The 27,383-nt window shown below is 52.6% G+C and overlaps 1 protein-coding gene and 1 long non-coding RNA gene across 3 annotated transcripts in view; both read right to left on the bottom strand.

Annotated features, from left to right (window-relative positions):
• The window catches only part of LOC139682897 (acid-sensing ion channel 2), a 507,095-nt gene that overhangs the window by 330,046 nt on the left and 149,666 nt on the right, over positions 1–27,383 (bottom strand). The window lies entirely within an intron of this gene.
• LOC139682876 (uncharacterized) lies at positions 11,800–15,697 on the bottom strand. Its single transcript, XR_011699688.1, has 2 exons — positions 15,636–15,697; positions 11,800–12,329 (listed from the first exon to the last, which is right to left on the bottom strand). It is a non-coding gene; the product is annotated as an uncharacterized lncRNA (long non-coding RNA).

Here is a 27,383-nt window from a genome sequence, read left to right as displayed (position 1 = left end):
TTGTTTTTTTGGTGGTTTTTTTGTTTGTTTGTTTTGGGTTTTTTGTTTGGTTGGAGGTTTTTTGCTTGTTTTTTGGGGTTTTTTTTTGTTTGTTTCTTTTGGGGTTTTTTTGTTTGGTTGGGGGTTTTTTGGTTTTTTTTGTTGTTTTTTTGTTTGTTTTTTGTTTGTTTTTTGGTGTTTTTTTTGTTTGTTTCTTTTGGGTTTTTTGTTTGGTTGGGGGTTTTTTTATTTTGTTTTTTGTTTTTTTTCCCACGCAGGTTTTTCCATCTGCTTTATTCTGTCTCCTCCAAACCCAGCCCCGGGTGGATCCCGCCCTGCACTTCCCTTGCCAACTCCAGATGGTGCCATTTGCTCGGGGAAGGACTGGCAAGGATGAAAAGGTTTCTTGGGAACTCCGGCAGGACGGGAGGAGAGAGAATGGCGAGAACCCCCCCGGGCAGCCCTGCCCGGGTTCAGTGAGGGCACTGTGCCCATTCCCTGTGTGCCCTGCGGGCGTTATCCCTGCTGTCATTCCCTGGGAGATGGAATTCCAGAGCTGGAATGGCAGCTGAGGATCAGCCCCTGATGCCAGGGAAGGATTTGGGCAGCTCAGCTCTTCCCATCTGCTTCTCCACGGGATGGAATTCCCTGTCCTAGGAGAGGTCTGGACTGATTGGACTCCCAAGCTCCTGAAGATATTTCTCCTGAGGATTTTATGGACCAGTAGGAATTCTCAAATAAACAGAACCCACCAGAGGAAATGCTCACACACAGTAAAGAGTTGTAAGAACGTGAACAGCCAAAATTAACCTGCCCAAGAAGATCCTCATCCTCCTCCCTCAAGCCCCAGCTCTGGGACCTCCCTGGTGTTTATTGTGCTTATGTTGGGACTGCAGAACACAACGAGACAAATTCATTGTCCTTCCCAGTGGAAGCAGAGCTGGAAAGTCAATCCCTGCTCTGGATTCCTCAGGGATGTTCCCAGCATGTCCTCTCCCACTCCCTGCCTGGGAATGAACTCAACCACTAAGTCTCAATTTTAAGATCTCTTAAAAGACTAAATATCAATTAATATCCTTAACTGCTGCTATAAATCTGAATTTGAAGTAAAACAGATTAGATTAAATTACCTCCAGAGAGCTCTCCCAGACCTTCTAAATAAATGGCAACAACCACCTTAATATCTGAATCTAATCCAGGGGTCTGAATCCAGGACCCTCCAGAGACAGAATCTGATGCAAAGTTTGGGAAATGCTGTTGGGTTTAGGTCTGATTAAATTCGAATACTCATCATCTGAGGGTTTCAGGACAGACAACAGCAGGGCCAGGCACAGAGCTGGGAGCAGAGTCAGGGATTGCCCCCCAAAGAAGGGTTGGTTTCTCTTTGCTGAAGAGAAGATGAGGCCAAAACTCAAATCACAGAATCACAGAATGGATTGGGTTGGAAAAGCCCTCCAAGATCATCAAGTCCAACCCTTAGGCCAACTCCAGTCCCTTTACCAGATCATGGCACTCAGTGCCACGGCCAAGCTCAGCTGAAAAACCTCCAGGGATGGAGAATCCACCCCCTCTCTGGGCAGCCCATTCCAATCCCTGAGCACTCTCTCTGCAAAGAATTTCTTTCTCATCTCCACCTTCAATTTCCCCTGGCAGAGCTTGAGCCCATCGTGCCCCCTTGTCCTATTGCTGAGTGCCTGGGAGAAGAGACCAACCCCCAGCTGGCCACAACTTCCCTTCAGGCAGTTCCAGACAGTGCTGAGGTCACCTCTGAGCCTCCTCTTCTCCAGGCTGAACACCCCCAGCTCCCTCAGCCTCTCCCCACAGCACTTGTGCTCCAGTCCCTTCTCCAGCCTCGTTGCTCTTCTCACTTGGGTTGGAAGAGACCTCTGAGATCACCAAGTCCAACCCTTGATCCAACCCCACTGGGATCACTCTGGCACTCTGTGCCCTGGGCTGGTGATCACAGTGGGGTTGGATCAAGACATGTTGGATTCTCTGTCCCTGGAGGTGTTTCAGAGGACACTCAGAGCTACATCCAGTCCCTTCTCCAGCCTCGTTGCTCTTCTCTGGCCCCGCTCCAGCCCCTCAATCTCTTGCCTCAACTGAGGGGCCCAGAACTGAACACAACACTCAAGGTGTGGCCTCCCCAAGGCAGAGTCCAGGGGAAGGGTCACTGCCCTGGGCCTGCTGGCCACGCTACTTTGGATCCAGGCCAGGATCCCCTTGGCCTTCTTGGCCACCTGGGCACACTGGTGGCTCCTGTTGAGCTTCCTGTCCCTCAGTCCCCCCAGGTCCCTCTGCCTGGCTGCTCTCCAGCCACTCTGGGCCCAGCCTGGAGCGCTGCAGGGCTTGGGGTGGCCAAAGGGCAGGACCTGCACTTGGCCTTGTTGAACTCCATCCCATTGCAATCAGCCCATCTCTCCAGTCTCTCCAGATCCCTCTGCAGAGCCCTCCTGCCTTCCAGCAGCTCGACACTCCCTCCCAACTTGGTGGCAGCAGCAAATTTGCTGCTGATGGACTCAATCCCCTCATCTAAATCATCAATAAAGGTGTTAAACAGGACTGGACCCAGCACAGACCCCTGGGGGACACCACTGGTGACCAGCTGGATGCAGCTTCATTCACCAGCACTCTCTGGGCCCGACCCTCCAGCCAGCTCCTAATCCAGGAGAGGGTACACCTGTCCAAGCCATGGGCTACCAGCTTTTTCAGGAGTATCTTATGGGAGACAGTGTCAAAGGCCTTGCTGAAGTCCAGACAGACCCACCCACAGCCTTCCCCTCATCCACCAGGTGGGTCACCTGATCGTAGAAAGAGATCAGGTTGGTCAGACAGGACCTGCCCCTCCTAATCCTGGGGTCAGTTCTGAGCCACTCACAGCAAGACATTGAGGGGCTGGAGAAGGGAAGGGAATGGAACTGGGAAGGGGCTGGGGGAGCTGGGAGGGCTCAGCCTGGAGAAAAGGAGGCTCAGGGGGGACCTTCTGGCTCTGCAATCCCTGATGGATCCAAGGAAGGGATTTGGGATCTGCTCCAGGAACAGGGACAGGAGGAGAGGGAACGGCCTCAGGCTGGGCCAGGGCAGGGACAAGGTGGACATTGAGAAAATTCTTCATGGAAAGGGTTGTCCATCTTTGTCCCAGGCTGCCCAGGGCAGTGGTGGAGTCCCATCCCTACAGGTGTTCAAACAAGATGTGGCTGTGGCCCTTGAGGACACGGTTGGTGGTGACCATGGTGCTGGTTGGTGGTGACCATGGTGCTGGTTGGTGGTGACCATGGTGCTGGTTGGTGGTGACCTTGGTGCTGGTTGGTGGTGACCATGGTGCTGGTTGGTGGTGACCATGGTGCTGGTTGGTGGTGATCATGGTGCTGGTTGGTGGTGACCTTTGTGCTGGTTGGTGGTGACCACGGTGCTGGTTGGTGGTGACCTTGGTACTGGTTGGTGGTGACCATGATGCTGGTTGGTGGTGACCTTGGTGCTGGTTGGTGGTGCTGGTTGGTGGTGACCATGGTGCTGGTTGGTGGTGACCTTGGTGCTGGTTGGTGGTGCTGGTTGGTGGTGACCTTGGTGCTGGTTGGTGGTGACCACGGTGCTGGTTGGTGGTGACCTTGGTGCTGGTTGGTGGTGACCATGGTGCTGGTGACCATGGTGCTGGTTGGTGGTGACCTTGGTGCTGGTTGGTGGTGACCATGGTGCTGGTGACCTTGGTGCTGGTTGGTGGTGACCTTTGTGCTGGTTGGTGGTGACCATGATGCTGGTTGGTGGTGACCTTTGTGCTGGTTGGTGGTGACCATGGTGCTGGTTGGTGGTGACCATGGTGCTGGTTGGTGGTGACCTTGGTGCTGGTTGGTGATGACCATGGTGCTGGTTGGTGGTGACCCCGGTGCTGGTTGGTGGTGACCACGGTGCTGGTTGGTGGTGACCTTGGTGCTGGTTGGTGGTGACCATGGTGCTGGTTGGTGGTGACCTTGGTGCTGGTTGGTGGTGACCTTGGTGCTGGTTGGTGGTGCTGGTTGGTGGTGACCATGGTGCTGGTTGGTGGTGACCATGGTGATGGTTGGTGGTGACCATGGTGCTGGTTGGTGGTGACCTTGGTACTGGTTGGTGGTGACCTTGGTGCTGGTTGGTGGTGACCACGGTGCTGGTTGGTGGTGACCTTGGTGCTGGTTGGTGGTGACCACGGTGCTGGTTGGTGGTGACCACGGTGCTGGTTGGTGGTGACCATGATGCTGGTTGGTGGTGACCATGGTGCTGGTGACCATGGTGCTGGTTGGTGGTGACCATGGTGCTGGTTGGTGGTGACCTTGGTGCTGGTTGGTGGTGACCTTGGTGCTGGTTGGTGGTGACCATAGTGCTGGTTGGTGGTGACCTTGGTGCTGGTGACCACGGTGCTGGTTGGTGGTGACCTTGGTGCTGGTTGGTGGTGACCACGGTGCTGGTTGGTGGTGACCTTGGTGCTGGTTGGTGGTGACCATAGTGCTGGTTGGTGGTGACCTTGGTGCTGGCTGGTAGTGACCTTGGTGCTGGTTGGTGGTGACCATGATGCTGGTTGACTGTTGGACTCAATGATCTCTGAGGCATCGGAAGGGGCTGCCCAGGGATGTTTGGAGTCCCCACCCCTGGAGGTGTCCAAAAAACAAGTAGACTTGGCACTTTGTTGGGCATGGTGGGATTGAGTTGAAGGTTGGACTCAATGATCTCAAAGGGCTTTTCCAACCTCAATGATTCCATGGACTGAATGCACACCCTTCTCCAGCAGGTCCTGCCCCACCACTCTCCCCACCCTGAGGAGCAAAGATCAGGCTCTCCCTTCCAAACCCTCCCCATGACAGACCACTGGCATTAATTGAATGACAATAAATAAATCCTTAATTACCAGAGCCATTTAAAAGCACTTTCCCTACGATGAGAGAACTTCCATAGATGGGAATACATCATTTTAAATGCTTATTAAAACCCCATCTCCAGCTCCTTGTGGAAGGGAGTGCATAAAAGGAGTTTTATGGACTTCTATAAACATTTTGCCTTTTTTTTAGTCGTTCTCACATTGGAATTCCTGCCCTCTCCAAGTCCCTCAAATCAATGGCAAAATAAAGCACAGCTCCACATAATAATTAACGTAATTGCTCCTCTTTGCAGACAACTGGGATGGATGTCACAGAAACGGATGGAAACAAGTCCCAGGAGGAGCTTGCAGAGATGTGTGTGGTGTGTTGGCAGCTCCTGCCAACTCCCCTGGCCTGGCCCTGGCACAAAGGCACTCAGGGCACTGCCAGTTTGCTGTGTTAATGAGGAGAACATTCATTAAGTGATCCATTTTGGTGCCCACAACTCCTCAGCTCAGGAAGGTTCCTCAGGTATCTCAACTGAGTGTTGCTGCAGTTCCTTTTGGCTCCAGATTGTCCTGTGGAGCAGCAGCAGAGTGGAAAAGAGGGAGATTCTCCATGAAGGACACAAAAAGCTAAACAAGTTGGGCTGACCCAGCCCTGGGAGTGTCCCAGGCCAGGCTGGACAGGGCTTGGAGCAGCCTGGGCTGGTGGGAGGTGTCCCTGCCCATGGCATGGGTGGCACTGGGTGGGCTTTGAGGTCCCTTCCCACCCAAACCATTCCATTACTCTGTAAAAATCTCTTCAGATTCTCTGGGCCTGATAGCCACTGCCAGGTGTCCCCACTCCTGTGGCCACTGCCAGGTGTCCCCAGTCCAGGTGTCACTGCCAGGTGTCCCCATCCCTGGTGTCACTGCCAGGTGTCCCCAGTCCTGTTATCACAGCCAGGTGTCCCCACTCCTGTTGTCACAGCCAGGTGTTCCCAGCCCTGTGGTCACAGTCGGGTGTCCCCACTCCTGTGGTCACTGCCAGGTGTCCCCACTCCTGTTGTCACTGCCAGGTGTCCCCAGTCCTGTTATCACTGCCAGGTGTCCCCATCCCTGGTGTCACAGCCATGTGTCCCCATCCCTGGTGTCACTGCCAGGTGTCCCCACTCCTGTTACTGCCAGGTGTCCCCACTCCTGTGGTCACTTCCAGGTGTCACCAATCCTGTGGTCACAGCCAGGTGTCCCCATCCCTGTTGTCACTGCCAGGTGTCCTCAGTCCTGGTGTCACTGCCAGGTGTCCCCAGTCCTGTTATCACAGCCAGCTGTCCCCAGTCCTGTGGTCACTGCCAGGTGTCCCCACTCCTGTTATCACAGCCCAATGTCCCCAGTGCTGTTGTCACTGCCAAGTGTCCCCAGCCCTGTGGTCACTGCCAGGTGTCTCCAGTCCTGTTGTCACAGCCAAGTTGTCCTCAGTCCAGGTGTCACTGCCAGGTGTTGCCAATCCTGTTGTCACTGCCAGGAGTCTCCACTTCTGTGGTCACTGCCAGGTGTCCCCAGTCCTGCTGTCACTGCCAGGTGTCCCCAGTCCTGTTGTTACTGCCAGGTGTTCCCACTCCTGTTATCACTGCCAGGTGTCCCCACTCCTGTTGTCACTGCCAGGTGTCCCCAGTCCTGCTGTCACTGCCAGGTGTCCCAGCCCTGTTATCACAGCCAGGTGTCCTCAGTCCTGTTGTCACTGCCAGGTGTCCCCACTCCTGTTATCACAGCCAGCTGTCCCCAGTCCTGTTGTCACTGTCAGGTGTCCCCACTCCTGCTGTCACTTCCAGGTGTCCCCAGCCCTGCTGTCCTTCCCATTGTCCTCCCTCCCCATGAGACTCAAGCTCTGCCTGGTGTCCATGCACAGCATTCCCATTCCAGTGTTCAGCACCTCCTGAATTCTCGGTCCAGGATTTTTTCAAGGCCTTTTCAGCCTCTGAGAAGGTCGATTTGGGTTCCCTGAACTCCTCTCAATACTGACATGAACTTTAAAAGGATTCTCCAATCCCTTTAAAGCTGTTTTTTGTCTGACTGAGGGACTGTTCTCCATCCCTCTTGATTTTTTCTCTGCACAGATACCAGGTGTAAACTCCCCCTCCTATCCCAACTCTGCATTCCCAAATCCACCTTTCCCTGAGCAGTTCTGGCTGTTTTGCTTCCCTGGAGCTGCAGTTTGGTTGAGCTCTGACCCCATTCCCCAGCACACCCTTTCTCACTCTCACACCCTCTGTCCTTCCCAACCTTCTGAAAGTGCAACAAATACCCCCCCCCCCCCCCCCCCCCCCCCAAGCCCAGGGTTCAGATGGTTGATGGTGGAGCTGGGCAGAACTGGGCACAGGACAATCCCTGATGACTCCTGACTCAATTAATTCTCCCCCCTGCTCTGTCCCACCCTGCTGGAATTTTATTTAGACCTGATTTCTCTAACATGCTTATCAAAATGTCATATCCCCTGCACTTAAGCACATTGGCTCCCATGACATCTCCTTTTCTGCTCTCCAAAAGCCTTGGCTCTGCTTTGGGAGGAAATTCAATTTCTTTGACATGATTTATGCTTTTCTAACCCAGGTTGGCTGCTACTCATCTTCTTCCTGCCTTTCATCTGCTCAACAAATAGTCATTTGTTGAATATTTGCTGGATCTTCAGGTCAAGTTGAACCCCCTGTGTCCTCTTTCAAACACAAAACCTTTTCAAAAGGTCCCAGGTTGGGGTGACTTCTGCAAATGACCCATTTCAGCCCCTCTTTCCCCATGGAATGTTGTTCTCCAGCCCTTTGCAGCTTCTCCTGGGAAATTGGGGAAAGGAAAAGGGTCTGGTTTTAATCAAAACCTGGCAGAAGTTTGGTGCCAACAGTGGAAAAATAACCTCAGTGTGGCACTGAGGGTGCAGTGCCAGGCTGGGAGCCCCTCACTGGGTTTGTCCTTGCAGGAGAACGTGTGTGGATCCCTTGGAGCTCTCCAGGGGGTTTCCATCCTCTCTGCTCCTCATCCCTTGTGGAATTTCCTCAGGAGAAGCTGCTCTGGCCTGAGGTGCTTCTCCCCTGAGCTCTCCTTGCTCTGTGTGAGCCCCACCACCCACCTCCTCCTCCCAGGCAGCATTTTGGGGCTCATCTCTGGAAGGAGAGCTCAGGGGAGAAGCACCTCAGGCCAGAGCAGCTTCTCCTGAGGAAATTCCACAAGGGATGAGGAGCAGAGAGGATGGAAACCCCCTGGAGATCTCCAAGGGATCCACACACGTTCTCCTGCAAGGACAAACCCAGTGAGAGGCTGAGGTGCTTCTCCCCTGAGCTCTCCTTGCTCTGTGTGAGCCCCCCCACCCACCTCCCCCTCCCAGGCAGCATTTTGGGGCTCATCTCTGGAAGGTTCTGCCATGGCCTCTCGTGGTGCTCATGGATTGGTTTCATCCAGCCTGGAATTGATTCCTCTCACCTCCCATGTCCTATTTAGTGCTGCCTGTTTTGGTTGGGTCCCTGCACAGTCTGACCATTCCTGACATCCAGTTTTCCTCCTCCACCCCACTTTCCTTTGGCTGCAATCACAGCCAGGAGACAAGAAATGAGCAGAAATGTTGTATTTCCTCCAGCTGCCTGTTAGTGAAGCCCCTAAATTGAGATGATTTGTGCTCAGAGTCGCCACCAAATGAAAAATGCTGAGTCCTTCCCTTAGTTTCCTCCTCCCTGGATCTGCTTTCCTTTAGATCTCATCTCCTGCCTCTGAGCTCATGGGAAGTGACCATAATTCCATCATTCTTCCTTCTGTAGGAATCATGCCCATGTCACCTGAGCTGTCCTGCAGCTCCTTCCACGGGCAGAGATCCAGCTTTGTCTTGGGTTCCCAAAGCATTCCTGGCAATTTATTCCTCCATCAGATTTCTCTGTTTATGCAGCTAAAAATCTCCTTTCTCTCCTCCTTCCCCACCCCCTGCAATCCCTAAAGAAGGGGAGGGATGAGGGCTGAGGGCAGGAGGGGAGCCCCAGGGCAGTGACTAATGGAAGGTCCCTCCCCACCAGGCTGGGGACTGCAGGTCGCTGCCACTCTCCATAAACCACGTCCAGCTCTCCTGCAGCTCCTCCTGGTGGGTCACCCAGAGGTGAGTGCACATTTATTTCTGCAGCTAACCCAAATATTTCAAAAGAAATGCTGCCTCCATTTGCTGCTCTGGGTTTCCCTTCGGTGCTTTAAGGAAATGTGTCTGAAGGAGAAAAGGAAAGTTTGGCCAGAAAGAAAAGCATCAGAAACCACCAGCTCAGAGGAGACACAGGGGTGGGGCAGACACTGAAATGAAGGCAGGGCAGGGACAGTGGGCAGTGTTGCTCCCTCCCAGTGCCCACTGAAGGTTGTCCAGGGGCACCTGGGCAGGGGATGAGGTGGAGTGAACTGGGCCAAGCTGGGGGAGCTGCCAGAGAGGTGCTGAGGGTTCTTTGCCAGGTGAACAGCAGCACTCAGGTGGCCCAAACTGCCCATGGAACCCCTCCCTCTCACAGGGGTTTCAGAGCCAGCAGTGCCCTCCAGCCAGGGGTGCCCACCCTGTCCTGGGGGGGCATCACACCCTGCACTGAGGGAGGGGATTGTCCACCCCCTGCAATGGTGGGGCAGTTTGGGGGGACACCATGGAAGGAACACGTTAGAGAGTGTCCAAAGGAGGGACATGAAGATGGGGAAGGGCCTGGAGGGGCCACATGAGGAGCAGCTGATGCCACTTGTTGTGTTCATCTGGAGAAGAGGAGACTGAGGGGAGACCTCAGTGCAGGTACAACTTCCTGGGGAGGGGCAGAGGAGGGGCAGGAACTGATCTCTGCTGTGTGGGGACCAGGGACAGCACCCAGGGAATGGCTGGAGCTGTGCCAGGGCAGGGACAGCACCCAGGGAAGGGCTGGAGCTGTGCCAGGGCAGGGACAGGACCCAGGGCAGGGCTGGAGCTGTGCCAGGGCAGGGACAGCACCCAGGGAAGGGCTGGAACTGTGCCAGGGCAGGGACAGGACCCAGGGCAGGGCTGGAGCTGTGCCAGGGCAGGGACAGGGCACAGGGAAGGGCTGGAGCTGTGCCAGGGGCAGGGACAGCACCCAGGGAACGGCTGGAGCTGTGCCAGGGCAGGGACAGTACCCAGGGAAGGGCTGGAGCTGTGCCAGGGCAGGGACAGGGCACAGGGAAGGGCTGGAGCTGTGCCAGGGCAGGGACAGTACCCAGGGAAGGGCTGGAGCTGTGCCAGGGCAGGGACAGTACCCAGGGAAGGGCTGGAGCTGTGCCAGGGCAGGGACAGGACCCAGGGAAGGGCTGGAGCTGTGCCAGGGCAGGGACAGCACCCAGGGAAGGGCTGGAGCTGTGCCAGGGCAGGGACAGGTGGGATCTCAGGGAAAGGCTCTTCCCCCACAGGGTGGTGGGCACTGACCAGGCTCCCCAGGGCAGTGGGCACAGCCCCAAGGCTGCCAGAGCTCCAGGAGGGTTTGGATGATTCTCTGGAGCACAGGGGGTTACTCTTGGGGATGGGTCTGTGCAGGGCTGAGGGTTGGACTGGATGGTCCTTGTGACTCTGAGTTCCACTTTTCAAAGGTGTCTCAGCCTCCAAAGTGAACCCCTCCCCTGCACAGCCTTTGCCTTTTCCTTCCTGATCATCTCTCCCAGGACCAACAGGACCTCTGAGGGTGTCCTTGGGAACACACTCCATGTCACACAGACACTGTCCATGAACTGCCTTTGGATTTTATACGGAATGTTTGGTATTTTCCAGCGTTGACTTTAAATCAGTTCATAAAATCACAGAATCACAGGATGGTTTGAGTGGGAAGGACCTCAAAGCCCACCCAGTGCCACCCTTGCCATGGTCAGGGACACCTCCCACCAGCCCAAGGTGCTCCAAGCCCTGTCCAACCTGGCCTGGGACACTCCCAGGGCTGGGGCAGCCACAGCTTCTCTGGGCACCTGTGCCAGGGCCTGCCCACCCTCCCAGACAGGAATTCCTTCCCAATATCCCATCTGTCCCTGCCCTCTGGCAGTGGGAAGCCATTCCCTGTGTCCTGTCCCTCCATCCCTTGTCCCCAGTCCCTCTCCAGCTCTCCTGGAGCCCCTTTGGGCACTGGAAGGGGCTCTCAGGTCTCTGGCTCTAAACCCAGCCTAGAACATCCTCCAACAACTCCATGGAATCACAGGATTCCAGAATGGTTTGGGATGGAGGGAAACTTAAGGATTCCACCCCCTGCCATGGGCAGGGACACCTCCCACCAGCCCAGGGTGCTCCAAGCCCTGTCCAACCTGTCCTGGGACACTCCCAGGGCTGGAGCAGCCACAGCTCCTCTGGGCAAAGTGCTCTCTGACACATCAATTCAATCTGCAGCCTCATCTGGTAATTAATTGCTGAGGGGGAAGCTCCTAATGAGGCTGTTTCATCCCAGGCTCCAGAATTAGTCCCATTTTTAACTCCCACATCAGGATTGCTTCAAAAATCCCCCAGTCCCAGCTCTGCTCTGAAGCTTGAACTGAAAGAGGCTCTTCTTGTTCTCTTATCTGGTGGAAAATTCAGATTTCATGGGTTACAACAAAGGCACTGAAGGGTTTACATGGGAGTTTTCAGCACTGAGGGGATGAAGAAGAACACGATTTGTGTCAACTTTTTAACTGGAAATTGAACTTCCTTCAGGTTATCAAGGCAACATTTTCAGCATTTTGGGTCAGATATTTCCCATCAGCTTTTCTGTTGTTCTCAGAAGCAGCAAATGGATTGGAGTTCAGGGGATTATCTCATTTATATTCCTCAGGAAATTTTGACCTTTAGAATAAATTAATTTCAAGTAAAAAACAAAACAAAACAAGCCCCAACAAATCAGATTTAGGCATTTCAGAGAAAGAACTTCCCCAAACAGGCCAATACCAGTCGATGCCACGATAAACTCGAGGGGTTTCATTTTGGTGAAAGAGCAAATTATTCCAATTAATTGCTTGAGTTCCCCAACTGAAAACTCATCGTGCAAAGTCAGTCACATCCATATTTCCAGGTTTATTCAAAACCACCAGGACACAGATTGTTGGGCCATAAAATGCATCCACTTTGTGATTTGTGAAGTCTCAGAAAACCAAGAAAATTTTCCAAGGAGACATAAAACTATTTCAATTTTCTTCTGGAGCAGGAGGAGAAACCTAAAGAGGGAAATGCCCAGAGTGAAGGACATTTTTGTGTTGATGGGAATCATTTCCAGGCAAATTAACACTGGATTATGTTCCTTCTCAGAGCCTCAGGGAGAGCAGAGGTGTCTTCCAGCAGGAGAGGGAGGGAAGGTTGTCCTACAGAAGCTCTTGGAGAAGCATTTGGAGAATCCACAAGGAGAAGTGGAGTGACCAGGAGCAAAAATGAGGCAGCAGAAGATGCTGTTCAAGGAGGAAAGTGCTACTGAGGGAGTTCCACCCTTCACCTCTCCAAGGCTTCCTCGTGGCTTCTCCCTCCAACATCCAGTTCCTTCCCAGTCATTTTGTCTTTTCCAACCTGCTGGTGCTTCATGGATGGGTTGTGCTTAATGAGGAGGGAAAAGAGCAGAGAGAACAGCAAAGGCTTCACCCAGGGCAGAGTATTTCCCATGGCACTGAGTCCCAGAGGGGAGAGGAGTTTGCCCTGGGGCTGGAACTGAGAGAGCCTTGAGGCTGTGCAGCCCTTGAGGGGCATCCAGGCCCTGGGTGGTGAATGGGCAAAATTCCCAGGAATTAAAATCACAGAATCCTAGAATGGATGGGGTTGGAAAAGACCTCTGAGACCATCAAGTCCAACCTTTGATCCAACCCCACTGTGATCACTCCGTGCCCTGGGCTGGTGATCACAGTGGGGTTGGATCAAGACATGGTGGATTCTCACTCAGTGCCACATCCACAGAATCACAGAATGGATTGGATTGGGTTGGAAAAGACCTCCCAGATCATCAAGTCCAACCCTTGGTCCAACTCCAGTCCCTTTACCAGATCATGGCACTCAGTGCCACGTCCAATCTGCGTTTAAAAACCTCCAGGGATGGGGAATCCACCCCCTCTCTGGCAGCCCATTCCAATGCCTGAGCACTCTCTCTGCAAAGAATTTCTTTCTGATCTCCAACTTCAATTTCCCCTGGCAGAGTTTGAGCCCATCGTGCCCCCTTGTCCTATTGCTGAGTGCCTGGGAGAAGAGACCAACCCCCACCTGGCCACAACTTCCCTTCAGGCAGTTCCAGACAGTGCTGAGGTCACCTCTGAGCCTCCTCTTCTCCAGGCTGAACACCCCCAGCTCCCTCAGCCTCTCCCCACAGCACTTGTGCTCCACTCCCTTCTCCAGCCTCGTTGCTCTTCTCAGTTGGGTTGAAAGAGACCTCAGAGATCACCAAGTCCAACCCTTGATCCAACCCCACTGGGATCACTCTGGCACTCTGTGCCCTGGGCTGGTGATCACAGTGGGGTTGGATCAAGACATGTTGGATTCTCTGTCCCTGGAGGTGTTTCAGAGGACACTCAGAGCCACATCCAGTCCCTTCTCCAGCCTCGTTGCTCTTCTCTGGCCCCGCTCCAGCCCCTCAATCTCTTGCCTCAACTGAGGGGCCCAGAACTGAACACAACACTCAAGGTGTGGCCTCCCCAAGGCAGAGTCCAGGGGAAGGGTCACTGCCCTGGGCCTGCTGGCCATGATGTGACACTCGTGGCCATGGTGGTTGGTCCCACTTTTGTGTCATCTCCTCACTGTCAGGGCACAGGACACTGAACACTCCTCGGCTCAGAGGAGGCACCACTTGAGCACAACTGAACCCTCAGTGTGTTATAAACATTATTCTCATAGTTTTATTTTCGTACTTTTTTTTCATACCCATTATTTTCATAATGAGAAACATTTCTATATTCTCATTAAATTATTATTGAACCTTGATATGTTTATTATATATTTAATATTTTAGATGAATGTATAATTATCATTTTCAGGCTAAATCAAAAATTCAGCTGCTGGGAAGAAAATTAACTCCCTCCCAACCCAGCCAGGGCAGTTGGTTTTAATTCCAGTTGCAGCACCAGAGGAACTCCCTGTAAATACAATTTCAGTGTGGAATGCCCAGCGTGGCCTCGTTAGTGCCTGACAAGGGCACTCATTAGACACCCAACTGTTTCCATCTCTGCATTCCAAACTCATCAGCCACGTGCAGAGGTGTCTTACAAACCAAGTGGTTCCTCAGCCACAGCCCCCTGAGCTCTGTCACCACAAACACCCTCAGGTTCACTCCATGTATTTACCCAAATTCCTCTTTTCTCTGCAGGGTTTATACAAGTTGCAAGGGAAGGGTCTCACCAAGGTCACAGTTTTGGCCTCTCTGGGGGTGTTACAGCAAAACATTAAATATCCTGCTGTCTTTAGCAGAGGACATTTCTCCTGGATGGCTCCTTAGCAAAGCCTTTTCCTCACAAAACCTCCAAAAAAACCCCTTCAGACTGATGGGACAAAAAGGTTCTCGAGGAGCTTCCTGTGGTTCTGCTGCTGAAAACCCAAAGTCCATTCAGGAAATGCTGAAGTGCAAAACCAAACCACCTCCTTGGATAAATGAAGCAAGAAGTCAAAGACCAGCCCTTGCCCAAAGCCCTCAGATGCTTCTCCTGGTTTTAAACCTTTGTTCTGCCTTGCTCAGGGGGATGTGGCTCCAAAAGCTCATGGTTGACTCAGGGAACTGTCCTGAAACACCCAGAACCCTCCTGATCCCCCATGGACCCCAGTGGGACCCGTTTGGAATGCCCTGGACCATCCTGGACCTCCCTAAAGGCCCCCTGGACCTCCCTGGACCCTCCTAGGACTCCTGTGGACTGTCTTGGACCCTACTGGACCCACCTGGACCATCTGAGGCACTGCTGGACCTCCCTGGAACCCTCTGGAGCCCTTGCAAGCACCCCTGGCACCCCCTCGACATTCTTGGACCCCCCTTGAACCGTTCTGGACCCCCTTGGACCTTCCTTGGAAACTTCTGGACCCCTTCAAACCCTCCTGGAGCCCCCTGGGACACCCCTGCATCATTCTGGACCACCCCAAACCCTCCTGGAACCCCTTGGACCTCCTTAAAAGCCCCTGAATCCTCCTGTATCCCTCTGAACTGTCCTGAAACACCCAGAACCCTCCTGATTCCCCATGGACCCCAGTGGGACCCCTTTGGAATGCCCTGGAACAGCCTGGACCTCCCTCAATCCCCCCTGGACCCTCCTGGATCTTCTTTGGACCCCCCTCAGACCGCCCTGAAGCCCCTTTGACCTTCCTGGACCCTTGTGAAGCCCCCTTGGACCCCCTTGAAACCCCCTGGACTCTTCTGGATCTTCCTTGGACCCCCCTCGGACCCCCCTGAAGCCCCCCTGGACCTTCCTGGACCCTCATGAAGTCCCCTTGGACCCCCTTGAAACCCCCTGGACCCTCCTGGATCTTCCTTGGAACCCCCTTGGATGCTCCTGAAGCCCCCCTGGACCTTCTTGGACCCTCATGAAGCCCCCTTGGACCCCCTTGAAACCCCCTGGACTCTTCTGGATCTTCCTTGGACCCCCCTCGGAGCCCCCTGAAGCCCCCCTGGACCTTCCTGGACTCTCATGAAGGCCCTTTGGACCCCCTTGAAACCCCCTGGACTTCCCAAAACCCTCTGGACCCCTCTGGACCCCACTTATACCCTCCTGGAGTCTCCCCAGAGCCCCCTGGACCCCCTTGAAACCCCCTGGACTTCCCAAAACCCTCTGGAACCCTCTGGACCCCACTTATACCCTCCTGGAGTTCCCCCAGAGCCCCCTGGACCCCCTTGAAAACCCCCTGGACCCTCCTGGACTCGCCTGGAAGGGCTGGAGTCACCTGCACTGCTGACACTTCAGGGTTTGGCTCCTCAGAAGGAGCTGCTCCTCCTCACAGAGCTCAGGAACAGCCCTGGCTGGCAGAGCTCCTGCCCACTGGTGGCTCAGATGGGAGGTGCCACCAAAACTGGGGCCCAGATGATCCTTCTCCATGCCCTGCTGAGCCCTGCCCTGTGTGCCAGCCCTTCCTCACAGCCAAAATGAGCCTTTTCCCTTCTGGGTCTCCCCAGCCCTGACCTTCTCTCAAGGCTTCTGAGGTGTCCCTGACCCTGCAGCAATGTCATTATTTCACTTCTTGGTATTCCCTTTAACTTTGACAAGGTTTATTGATGAATAATTAAGGAGCTCAGTGACTCTTAAAGCTCCCAGTTCCCCATCTTTTCCTAAACTCCACCAAGAAATGAAGATTTCAGCAGAAGGTTTGGATTCTTTGGACCAGGTGTGAGCCCACAATGTGGCAGAGAAACCCTAAACTGCTTTGCTGCTCCACCTGCAGGAGTGACACAACCAGTTTGGGGTGTAAAAGTAAACCCAGCAGCCCAAACTTATGAATAATTTGTGGGTCCCAGGTGAGTTCTCTCCACCAAGGAGGCAGGAGATCATTCAGGGGGAAAGGAAACCATAACCCCAACCTCCTTCTGGTGAGGAGAAGCTGATGCTTCAATTATTTATGGGGGCTTTAAATATTTAGCTGGGCATTTATGCCCTTAAGGAAACTCTGGTTAGCACTTCCTCCCTCCCAATCATTTATTCATGGGATCAATGGGAACACAGAGCAGGAATGGTGGTTCTCAGGGGTCAGGGGGGCATCCAGAAGGGCACAACCTGAGTTTGGAGCTCAGTTGCCCCTTAGACAAGTCCATTGCTTTGGAGGTATCTGAAGCTGAAAGGGAATTCCAGGAGGCAGGGAGGGATTCAAGTGGGAAGCTGAGCACCCCAAGGGCTGTGTGGGATTGTAGGATGGATGAAAACCCACAGCCCTGCACTGAGAGGAGGGTTTGGGGGGCACTCCTGGGCTTTTCCTGGCACAGGGGCTGCCTGTGCCCAGATTTCCAGCAGCAGGAACAGATCCTGGGTTCTTGTGACATGGAATAGGAGTATTTGTGGCTCCCCAAAAAATCCTTTCACAGAATTCCAGACTATTCTGAGTTGGAGGGACCCACAAGGATCATCGAGTCCAACTCTTCAGTCAATGGCCCACACAGGGGATTGAACCCATGACCTTGGCATTGTTACAGCCAAGTTTTAACCAACTGATAGAAACCCCAAAGCAGGGCCATAGTTTGAGTTATAAATGTTATTTGCTTTGCCCTGGGCAACCTCATTCATAGAATCACAGATTCATAGAATCAGTTGGGGTGGGAGAGACCTCTGAGATCATCCAGTCCAACCCTTGATCCAACCCCACTGTGATCACCAGCCCAGGGCACTCAGTGCCCTGGGCTGGTGATCACAGTGAGGTTGGATCAAGATGTGGTGGATTCTCACTCAGTGCCACATCCACAGAATCACAGAATGGATTGGGTTGGAAAAGGCCTCAAAGATCATCAAGTCCAACCCTTGGTCCAACTCCAGTCCCTTTACCAGATCATGGCACTCAGTGCCACGGCCAAGCTCAGCTGAAAAACCTCCAGGGATGGGGAATCCACCCCCTCTCTGGGCAGCCCATTCCAATCCCTGAGCACTCTCTCTGCAAAGAATTTCTTTCTCATCTCCAACTTCAATTTCCCCTGGCAGAGCTTGAGCCCATCGTGCCCCCTTGTCCTATTGCTGAGTGCCTGGGAGAAGAGACCAACCCCCACCTGGCCACAACTTCCCTTCAGGCAGTTCCAGACAGTGCTGAGGTCACCTCTGAGCCTCCTCTTCTCCAGGCTGAACACCCCCAGCTCCCTCAGCCTCTCCCCATAGCACTTGTGCTCCACTCCCTTCTCCAGCCTCGTTGCTCTTCTCAGTTGGGTTGGAAGAGACCTCTGAGATCACCAAGTCCAACCCTTGATCCAACCCCACTGGGATCACTCTGGCACTCTGTGCCCTGGGCTGGTGATCACAGTGGGGTTGGATCAAGACATGGTGGATTCTCTGTCCCTGGAGGTGTTTCAGAGGACACTCAGAGCCACATCCAGTCCCTTCTCCAGCCTCGTTGCTCTTCTCTGGCCCCGCTCCAGCCCCTCAATCTCTTGCCTCAACTGAGGGGCCCAGAACTGAACACAACACTCAAGGTGTGGCCTCCCCAAGGCAGAGTCCAGGGGAAGGGTCACTGCCCTGGGCCTGCTGGCCATGCTAGTTTGGATCCAGGCCAGGGTCCCCTTGGCCTTCTTGGCCACCTGGGCACACTGGTGGCTCCTGTTGAGCTTCCTGTCCCTCAGTCCCCCCAGGTCCCTCTGCCTGGCTGCTCTCCAGCCACTCTGTGCCCAGCCTGGAGCGCTGCAGGGCTTGGGGTGGCCAAAGGGCAGGACCTGCACTTGGCCTTGGTGAACTCCATCCCATTGCAATCAGCCCATCTCTCCAGTCTCTCCAGATCCCTCTGCAGAGCCCTCCTGCCTTCCAGCAGCTCGACACTCCCTCCCAACTTGGTGTCAGCAGCAAATTTGCTGCTGATGGACTCAATCCCCTCATCTAAATCATCAATAAAGATGTTAAACAGGACTGGACCCAACACAGACCCTCTCCTCCTGTCCCTGTTCCTGCAGCACAGCCCAAATCCCCTCCTTGGATCCATCAGGGAGTTGCAGAGAGTGAGAAGGTCCCCCCTGAGCCTCCTTTTCTCCAGGCAGAGCACCCCCAGCTCCCTCAGCTGCTCCTCATAGGACTCATTAAAAAATCCATCCTCAAAGACACACCCACCCCAGATTTTCTCTGTATTGATGCACAGCACCATCACCTCCTGCAAAATTAACTTGCAACACCCTCCCCAGAGCTGTTTACATCTTTAACATGTCACTTGTGGCTTTCTACAACTCAACCCTCAAATTATCCCTTCACAGAAAGGGAAGAAAAGAGAATTACAGTCGTCAGCAGAGAACACAAATAGAAAGGCAGGTTGCAATTGAGGGAAAGCTTCCCAAAGTTGAAAGTCATTCCTTCTCCTTTCTAGAAAACTCCAAGAGAAGTTCCTCAGCCTCTTCTTGGGGTGGGGGGACATGGTGTGTCCTGTCTGGGACTGACTCCTTGACTTGTATGAACTGTGTGGGCAGTGAATCCTCTCAGGGTCTTCACTCTCGACCTCCAGAGCCACAAGTGCCACCTCAGTGTGGGCATTGTGCCCACCTGCCCCTCCACGTGTGTGGGAAGGGACATGGCACTGGAATCACAGAATCAGCTGGGTTGGAAGAGACCTCTGAGATCATCAAGTCCAACCCTTGACCCAACCCCATTGTGATCACCAGATCATGGCACTCAGTGCCACGTCCAGTCTCATCTTAAACACCTCCAGGGATGAAGAATCCACCACTTCATCCAACCCCACTGTGATCACCAGCCCAGGGCACTCAGTGCCACGTCCAGTCTCATCTTAAACACCTCCAGGGATGGAGAATCCACCCCCTCTCTGGGCAAATCCTGACCAGTGGTCCTCAAGCTTAACTCCAGTTGGCTTTTGGAACTTGCCCTCCCCACTCTGTGCTCAGCAATGCCCCAGAGCCACAGCAGGATGGAGACAAAGTCCACGTGGCACTTGTTGGCAGAGCACCCAGAGGGTTTGATCCATGCACGTTCCTCATTTAAGAAGAGTGGATTTTTCTCAATTAACAAATACCTCCCAGTTTCATAAGTTACATCTCAAACTTTAAATGGTAAAAAAGGACCTGTATTATTTCCCTTTTTTTGGTGCATTGTAGATATTTTTGCTCCTGTTCAAACTTTGGTGGTCGTTGCCCCATTCTTGGACCTTGGACACTCCCAGGGATGGAGCAGCCACAGCTTCTCTGGGCACCTGTGCCAGGGCCTGCCCACCCTCCCAGCCAGGAATTCCTTCCCAATATCCCATCTGTCCCTGCCCTCTGGCAGTGGGAAGCCATTCCCTGTGTCCTGTCCCTCCATCCCTTGTCCCTCTCCAGCTCTCCTGGAGCCCCTTTGGGCACTGGAAGGGGCTCTCAGGTCTCTGGCTCTAAACCCAGCCTAGAACATCCTCCAACAACTCCATGGAATCACAGGATTCCAGAATGGTTTGGAATGGAGGGAAACTTAAGGATCCCACCCCTGCCATGGGCAGGGACACCTCCCACCAGCCCAGGGTGCTCCAAGCCCTGTCCAACCTGGCCTGGGACACTCCCAGGGCTGGGGCAGCCACAGCTTCTCTGGGCACCTGTGCCAGGGCCTGCCCACCCTCCCAGACAGGAATTCCTTCCCAATATCCCATCTATCTCTGCCCTGTGTCCATGTAAACCCATTCCCCTTGTCCTGTTCCTCCATCCCTTGTCCCCAGTCCCTCTCCAGCTCTCCTGGAGCCCCTTTGGGCACTGGAAGGGGCTCTCAGGTCTCTGGTTCTAAACCCAGCCTAGAACATCCTCCAACTCCATGGAATCACAGGATTCCAGAATGGTTTGGGATGGAAGGAAACTTAAGGATCCCACCCCTGCCACGGGCAGGGACACCTCCCACCAGCCCAGGGTGCTCCAAGCCCTGTCCAGCCTGGCCTGGGACACTCCCAGGGCTGGGGCAGCCACAGCTTCTCTGGGCAAAGTGCTCTCTGACACATCAATTCAATCTGCAGCCTCATCTGGTAATTAATTGCTGAGGGGGAAGCTCCTAATGAGGCTGTTTCATCCCAGGCTCCAGAATTAGTCCCATTTTCAACACCCACATCAGGATTGCTTCAAAAATCCCCCAGTCCCAGCTCTGCTCTGAAGCTTGAACTGAAAGAGGCTCTTCTTGTTCTCTTATCTGGTGGAAAATTCAGATTTCATGGGTTACAACAAAGGCATTGAAGGGTTTACATGGGAGGAAATAACAGTTTTTCAGCACTGAGGGAATGAAGAATAGCAACTTTTTAACTGGAAATGAAACTTCCTTCAGGTTCACACACCACAACCTGTGCCAGGGGGGTAAGAACCCAAATTTTCTGTGTCCAAAAAGCCACTGCCTGTGCCAGGGGGGGTAAGAACCCAAATTTTCTGTGTCCAACAAGCCACTGCCTGTGCCAGCAGCTCTTGGCCCACACAGACATCACCTGTGCACTGGGACAAGAGGAATTTTTGGAAGGAAAAGAAGTCAAATGGCCAATCTCCTCTCTGGCCACTGTTTAACAGGACAATGAAACAACCCCAACCTGCAGTGCCACAAAGCCAAGGACAGAATTTCCTCTCCAGTGTCCAGTCCCACCAATGCTGGTGCAAAGCCACGAGCCTTGAGAGAACCACAAGTCTCCGCAGTACCCAAAGTGGTTTCCTCAAAACCTTCTCCTTGGAAGCATCAGCTGGTTCCAGCAGACAAAAGAATCCAAGTTTTCCATTGGTGCAGTTCCTCCTCAAGGATTTGGACAGGGGGAGGGTCTAGGAGGGAGTTGGGTCTCTCAGAGGTGCCAGCTGTGAGTGGTGGGGTGGGTTTGGTTTGCTGAGCAGGGCACAGTGGGCACAAGTCTTTGGGTTCTGCATCCCTGCACAGAACAGCAGTGGAAGAACCTGGCTGAGCCCAGCCAGGAGTGCTGCATCCTTTTTTTTTAATCCCAGGAATGATATTCATAATCATTTGGATATTCAAACAACTCTTAATTGTTATTTAATGGCTCACACTGTAATGAGCCCCCAGGGAAAAACGTTTTCAATTAACCAGTATAAACATCCCATTTGTTACAGCATTCCATGTTCTGCTGAACTTCCTGATGAAGAGCTGGAAGTCCCAGGGCATGGGGTGAATGCTCTGCCCTGGGAGAAGGAAGGGAGGGTTTGCCCTTCAAACAGTGGGCAAGGTTTGTTATGGGATGTCACCTAATCCCAGAAGGGGTCAGGCTGGCAGGGCCCACAATGGCTCAGCTGGTGCCACCTCCCTGCTCCAGTAGGGCCATCCCAGAGCACGAGGCACAGGGCTGAGTCCAGATGGGTCTGGAGTATCTCCAGCTGTGGAGACTCCACAGCCTCTCTGGGCAATCCATGTGCTTTGTTTGCTCCAAGCTGTGGCTTTTTGGAAAGCCTAATCCAGTAGCCAAGGAATAGACTTTTTCTGGAGAGACTGGAGGGATGGGCTGATTGCAATGGGATGGAGTTCAACAAGGCCAAGTGCAGGTCCTGCCCTTTGGCCACCCCAAGCCCTGCAGCGCTCCAGGCTGGGCACAGAGTGGCTGGAGAGCAGCCAGGCAGAGGGACCTGGGGGGACTGAGGGACAGGAAGCTCAACAGGAGCCACCAGTGTGCCCAGGTGGCCAAGAAGGCCAAGGGGATCCTGGCCTGGATCAAAAATTGACCTTGAAGGTGAAATTCTGGACTGTGAAGATGTTGAGTGCAGGTCCATCTTCCTTCATGCCACCCCCAGCATGAGAACTTTGCATCGGGACAGGGATCATGGAATTATGAAATCACAGGATGGATTGGGGTGGAAGGGACCTCAAAGCCCACCCAGTGCCACCCTTGCCATGGGCAGGGACACCTCCCACCAGCCCAGGGTGCTCCAAGCCCTGTCCAACCTGGCCTGGGACACTCCCAGGGCTGGGGCAGCCACAGCTTCTCTGGGCACCTGTGCCAGGGCCTGCCCACCCTCCCAGCCAGGAATTCCTTCCCAATATCTCACCCAACCCTGCTCTCTGGCACTGGGAAGCCATTCCCCTTGTGCTTCCCTAAGACCAGACCTGGATTAGTCCATTCCAAGGCCTTTGGGTGTGGTGGCTCCTCTTCCAAGAAGGATTTGGGGCCTGTCTGTCCCAGTGCCCTCTGCTTTTGGTTCCCATTCCCTGCAGCTTTGGAGACCTTTAGCCCTTCTCAGAGGAGGTTGATGAGCCCAGAGAAGCTTCCAGCAATCATGAGAAAGTTCCAACAAACTCTCAAGAAACTAAAATATAGATTTTTTTATTTTTTTCCAGGCAAGTAGTGCAATAATTCTCCCTCCTATAGACAGGAATCCTCCTGAAATCAGTGAGCTCATCTGCATCCATTTGCAGCTGCATCCAAATTCTGTAAGGGTTTAGCTCCCCTTGAATATGGACTAATTAACAAAATTATTAATGGTAGTTTTCCTTCCAAAACACTCCAGATAGTGCCTCTGTTAAAGGAAAAAGTTACAAACTAAAGGGAGAGTGTGGAATTGATTTTTGTTCCAAGAGAAATGAAAAAAAAAAAAAATTGATGCTTTGAAAGACTTGCCAAAAGGCTCCAGTGCCTTTGGGTCCTCTGCCCTCCCTTCTCACCTCTTCCCTCTGCTCATCCCAACTCCAGGAATTGGGGAACACATTTAGAAGGCACAGATTGAGGAGGATTTCACTGTAGGGACTTTTGTCCTGGCAGAAAATTGTACTTTGTGAGTGTCCCAGTTCATCAGCTGAGACCCCAGTGTGGGTGTGCCCAAAGCTGGGCATTCCAAACCCTCTGGGCCAGTGCCCAGCAACTGTTCCCAACAGGAGGGACATGTTGATGCCACAACCCACAGCAGGAGATGAGGGGGTTGTTATTTAGATACTTCACTGGCAATAGTGGGGTCCTGTATTACCAATAAATCCCACCATAACCACCCACATGAGCTTCCACTGCCTGGCTCAGAGCCTTCCCTCACCAACTGTGCCACTAGACAGGCAGGTTTTGAAGGTTTTTCAGGATAAATTACAACAAAAGGGTCTATTCCCCCTTTCTGGAGGTGACAGGCAGAGACACAACGGCTGAGATTGCCTTCACTTCACAGGAGACACCTGATCACTGCATGTGTCCTCTGTGCAGGTCACCTGCACTCAGCCTCTCACACACCCCTTTAAACCATGTGGCAGGATGACCCACTGTCCCAGTTGAGCAGGTGGGCCCAGTTTGTCCCAGTGTGGGTGTGCCCAAAGCTGGGCATTCCAAACCCTCTGGGCCATTGCCCAGCAACTGTTCCCAAGGGCCCATTGGCAGCAGCTGCCCAGGGCACAGCTGAGCCCTCAGGCTGGGAGCTGGCTGGGAAAGAAGCCTGGCAGAGGAGCTGGGAGAACTGCCCTGCAGGGACTCCTTGGCACCTCCACACCCACCTGAGGGCTCAGCTCTGCTCAGGGGCCAGCAACGAGTCCAAAATCCCCCCTGAGTGCCAGAGTCAGATCCCCCAGGGTGGAACTCCCTGCCCCACCCAAACCTCAGGGGAGACAATCTTGGGGGTTGGGAACCTCTGGGACCACTGATGGGATCCAGAGGAGGAGCAGCCCCTGGCCAGGAGGAGCCACCACTCTGGCCCAGACTGTGCCATCATCTGCACCAACAGGTTTGTCCCTTCCTTTGCCTTTGGACTCGGAGGAACCACGTGGGGCTCAGCACAGGGGCCACCAAACCCCCCTGTGTTTGTGCCCCAGGGGGCTGGGTTAGACTGCTGGGCTTGGGGGTTAAACCCAATTTCTCTTTGTGCCATTGCATTTATTGGAATATTGTTATTAAATTGTAACACACAGAGCTGTGCTCAGGCAGGTGCCAACCTCGCCCTTCTTGACTCACTTATGGATTTCTTGGGTTGTTTTTACCTGATTTCAAAATAGAAATTTATCTCCAGGCTTTAGAAATATCCTCCCTTTCCATAAGTAAAAAAAAAAAATTCCCAGAGCCAACTCTTTGTTTTCTCCCCTTATCCTTTAACCTCCTCTTCTGTTGTTTTCTACTCAGTGAGTTACTGTTCTCTAATTCCAAGACTTTTAACTGGAGAACAATCTTTTCAGCTCCAGTATTTCCCCATCTCCTGACCTTCAGGATTAATTTTCCCTGATGGAAATCAGAATGAAGCATTTGTTGCCCTTGCTCCATTGAACCAAAGAAAACAACTGCAATCTCTGCCTTTTGTTTTATCTTCTTAAAAGCAATAATTAAGATGCCAACATCACCCTCAGAGCTGCACATCCCCCAGCCCTCTCCATATGCCAAGGCCAATTTAGGATGAGGAATAAATTATTACTGCCATGAGTGGAAAGGTTTTAATTTGTCACTCCACACAGCAAAGCAGGAGAGGATATTTACAATGAGAACTCGGTGACTGACTTGGATTTGAGCTGAAAAATCCAGTTCTGCTTCTCTTTCTGGCTTAAAATAGTCTGAGCTGCTGAGAACTGCCCCCAGCCTGTACCTTCCCTTCACAAATCAGGTGCCAAGGGCAAAGTGGAGAGAGTTGGTGTGAAGGTTCAGTCAAAGGCAGAGCCTGACGTGACAGAGGTAAAGAGGAAGGAGCAGGGACAGGAGTGACAAAGTGTAAGGATGAGATTTCATTCAGAAATCCCCTCATCAGTTGGGAATGTTCCAAAGGCTTCACTGGGCATTCTGCACCAGGGTTTGGGGGCATTCTGCCAAAAACACACACACAGAGCTCTGCCAGGCAGCCCCTTCCAAAGCTGCAGGGCCCCCAAAGCCCACCTGAACCACTGCCCAGGGATCTGATCTACAATTAAATCACTGCTAATTGATCTGATCTACAACTAAATCAATGCTAATTGGTCTGATCTACAATTAAATCAATGCTAATTGATCTGATCTGATCTACAGTTAAATCACTGCTAATTGATCTGATCTACAACTAAATCAATGCTAATTGATCTGATCTGATCTACAACTAAATCAATGCTAACTGATCTGATCTACAATTAAATCACTGCTAATTGATCTGATCTACAATTAAATCAATGCTAACTGATCTGATCTACAATTAAATAAATGCTAATCGATCTGATCTGATCTACAGTTAAATCACTGCTAATTGATCTGATCAGATCTACAATTAAATCAATGCTAATTGATCTGATCTACAACTAAATCACTGCTAATTGATCTGATCTGATATACAACTAAATCAATGCTAATTGATCGGATCAGATCTACAACTAAATCAATGCTAATTGCTCTGTCAGATCTACAATTAAATCAATGCCCAGGGATCTGATCTACAACTAAATCACTGTTAATTGATCTGATCTGATCTACAGTTAAATCAATGTTAATTGATCTGATCAGATCTACAGTTAAATCAATGCTAATTGATCTTATCTGATCTACAACTAAATCAATGCCCAGGGATCTGATCTACAATTAAATCAATCCTAATTGATCTGATCTACAACTAAATCATTGCTAATTGATGTGATCAGATCTACAATTATATCAATGCCCAGGGATCTGATCTATAACTAAATCAATGTTTTGATCTGATCTGATCTACAGTTAAATCAATGCTAATTGATCTGATCTACAACTAAATCACTGCTAATTGATCTGATCTGATCTACAACTAAATCAATGCCCAGGGATCTGATCAGATCTATAATTAAATCAATGCCCAGGGACCTGATCTACAATTAAATCAATGCTAATTGATCTGATCTGATCTGATCTGATCTACAATTATATCAATGCCCAGGGATCTGATCTATAACTAAATCAATGTTAATTGATCTGATCTGATCTCCAGCTAAATCAATGAATTCCCCAGGTCTGGGACCCACTGGAAGTGTGTGCAGTGGCACATCCCACTGTGCCCCCAATGTGCCACCTGGGGAGTGGCATTGCCAGAGCTCTTTCCTGTCCCTTCCAGAGCAATTCTGACCCTCAACAGCTCCCACAAACCATCACATCTTCTCCACTCAGAGCCACAGAATGTCCTGAGCTGAGAGGGACCCACAAGGACCATCCAGTCCAACCCCTGGCCCTGCACAGACACCCCAACAATCCCACCCTGTCCCTCAGAGTGTTGTCCAAACCCTCCTGGAGCTCTGGCAGCCTTGGGGCCGTGCCCACTGCCCTGGGGAGCCTGGTCAGTGCCCACCACCCTCTGGGGGAAGAGCCTTGTCCTGAGATCCCACCTGACCCTGCCCTGGCACAGCTCCAGCCCTTCCCTGGGTCCTGTCCCTGCTCACACAGAGCAGAGATGGAGCTGCCCTTCAGGAGGAGCTGCAGATCCCAAAAGGTCTCCCCTCAGTCTCCTCTTCTCCAGCTGAACAAACCCTGTGGAGGGTGAAATCCCTTCTCCATCCTGCCAGTCCAGCTGGATTTGGGCTCTCTTGGGCAGGAAAGATGGGAGGAGGAACCTCCCCAGGAGTCACTCCCTGTGCCCCAGAGGGTCATCCAAACCCTCCTGGAGCTCTGGCAGCCTTGGGGCCGTGCCCACTGCCCTGGGCAGCCTGGTCAGTGCCCACCACCCTCTGGGGGAAGAGCCTTGTCCTGAGATCCCACCTGACCCTGCCCTGGCACAGCTCCAGCCCTTCCCTGGGTGCTGTCCCTGCCCTGGCACAGCTCCAGCCCTTCCCTGGGTGCTGAACTCCTTGTTTGAATTCCTAGAACGTTCCTCCTCCCCTTCCATGTATTATTTTCTGTCCTGCTCTGCTCAGGCTCTGCCTTCCTTTCTTTTCTCCTACAGCCAAGCAAAATTTTTGGCAGTTCATAATAAATATTTTCTGCCCGTTCTGGCGTTTTCCCATCACACGAAAATCAACTCTTTGACATCCCTCAGCAGCAAAAATACAGTCCAAGGATGCCCTTCTGGGAGGAAACTGCTTGTGCAGGTTGGATGGATACAATATCCAGAGCTTGCACTTCCTCATTAGGCAAAAGATGTCTAATTAAGAACCCATGGCCTGCACACTGAGCTCCTGGAGCTGGATCATTCCTTTGGGAATG

This window comes from Pithys albifrons, chromosome 25, assembly GCF_047495875.1.
Source record: "Pithys albifrons albifrons isolate INPA30051 chromosome 25, PitAlb_v1, whole genome shotgun sequence".
Lineage (NCBI taxonomy): Eukaryota > Metazoa > Chordata > Aves > Passeriformes > Thamnophilidae > Pithys > Pithys albifrons.
Note: the sequence above shows the minus strand (reverse complement) of the source record. Positions and strands in the feature narration are given on the sequence as shown.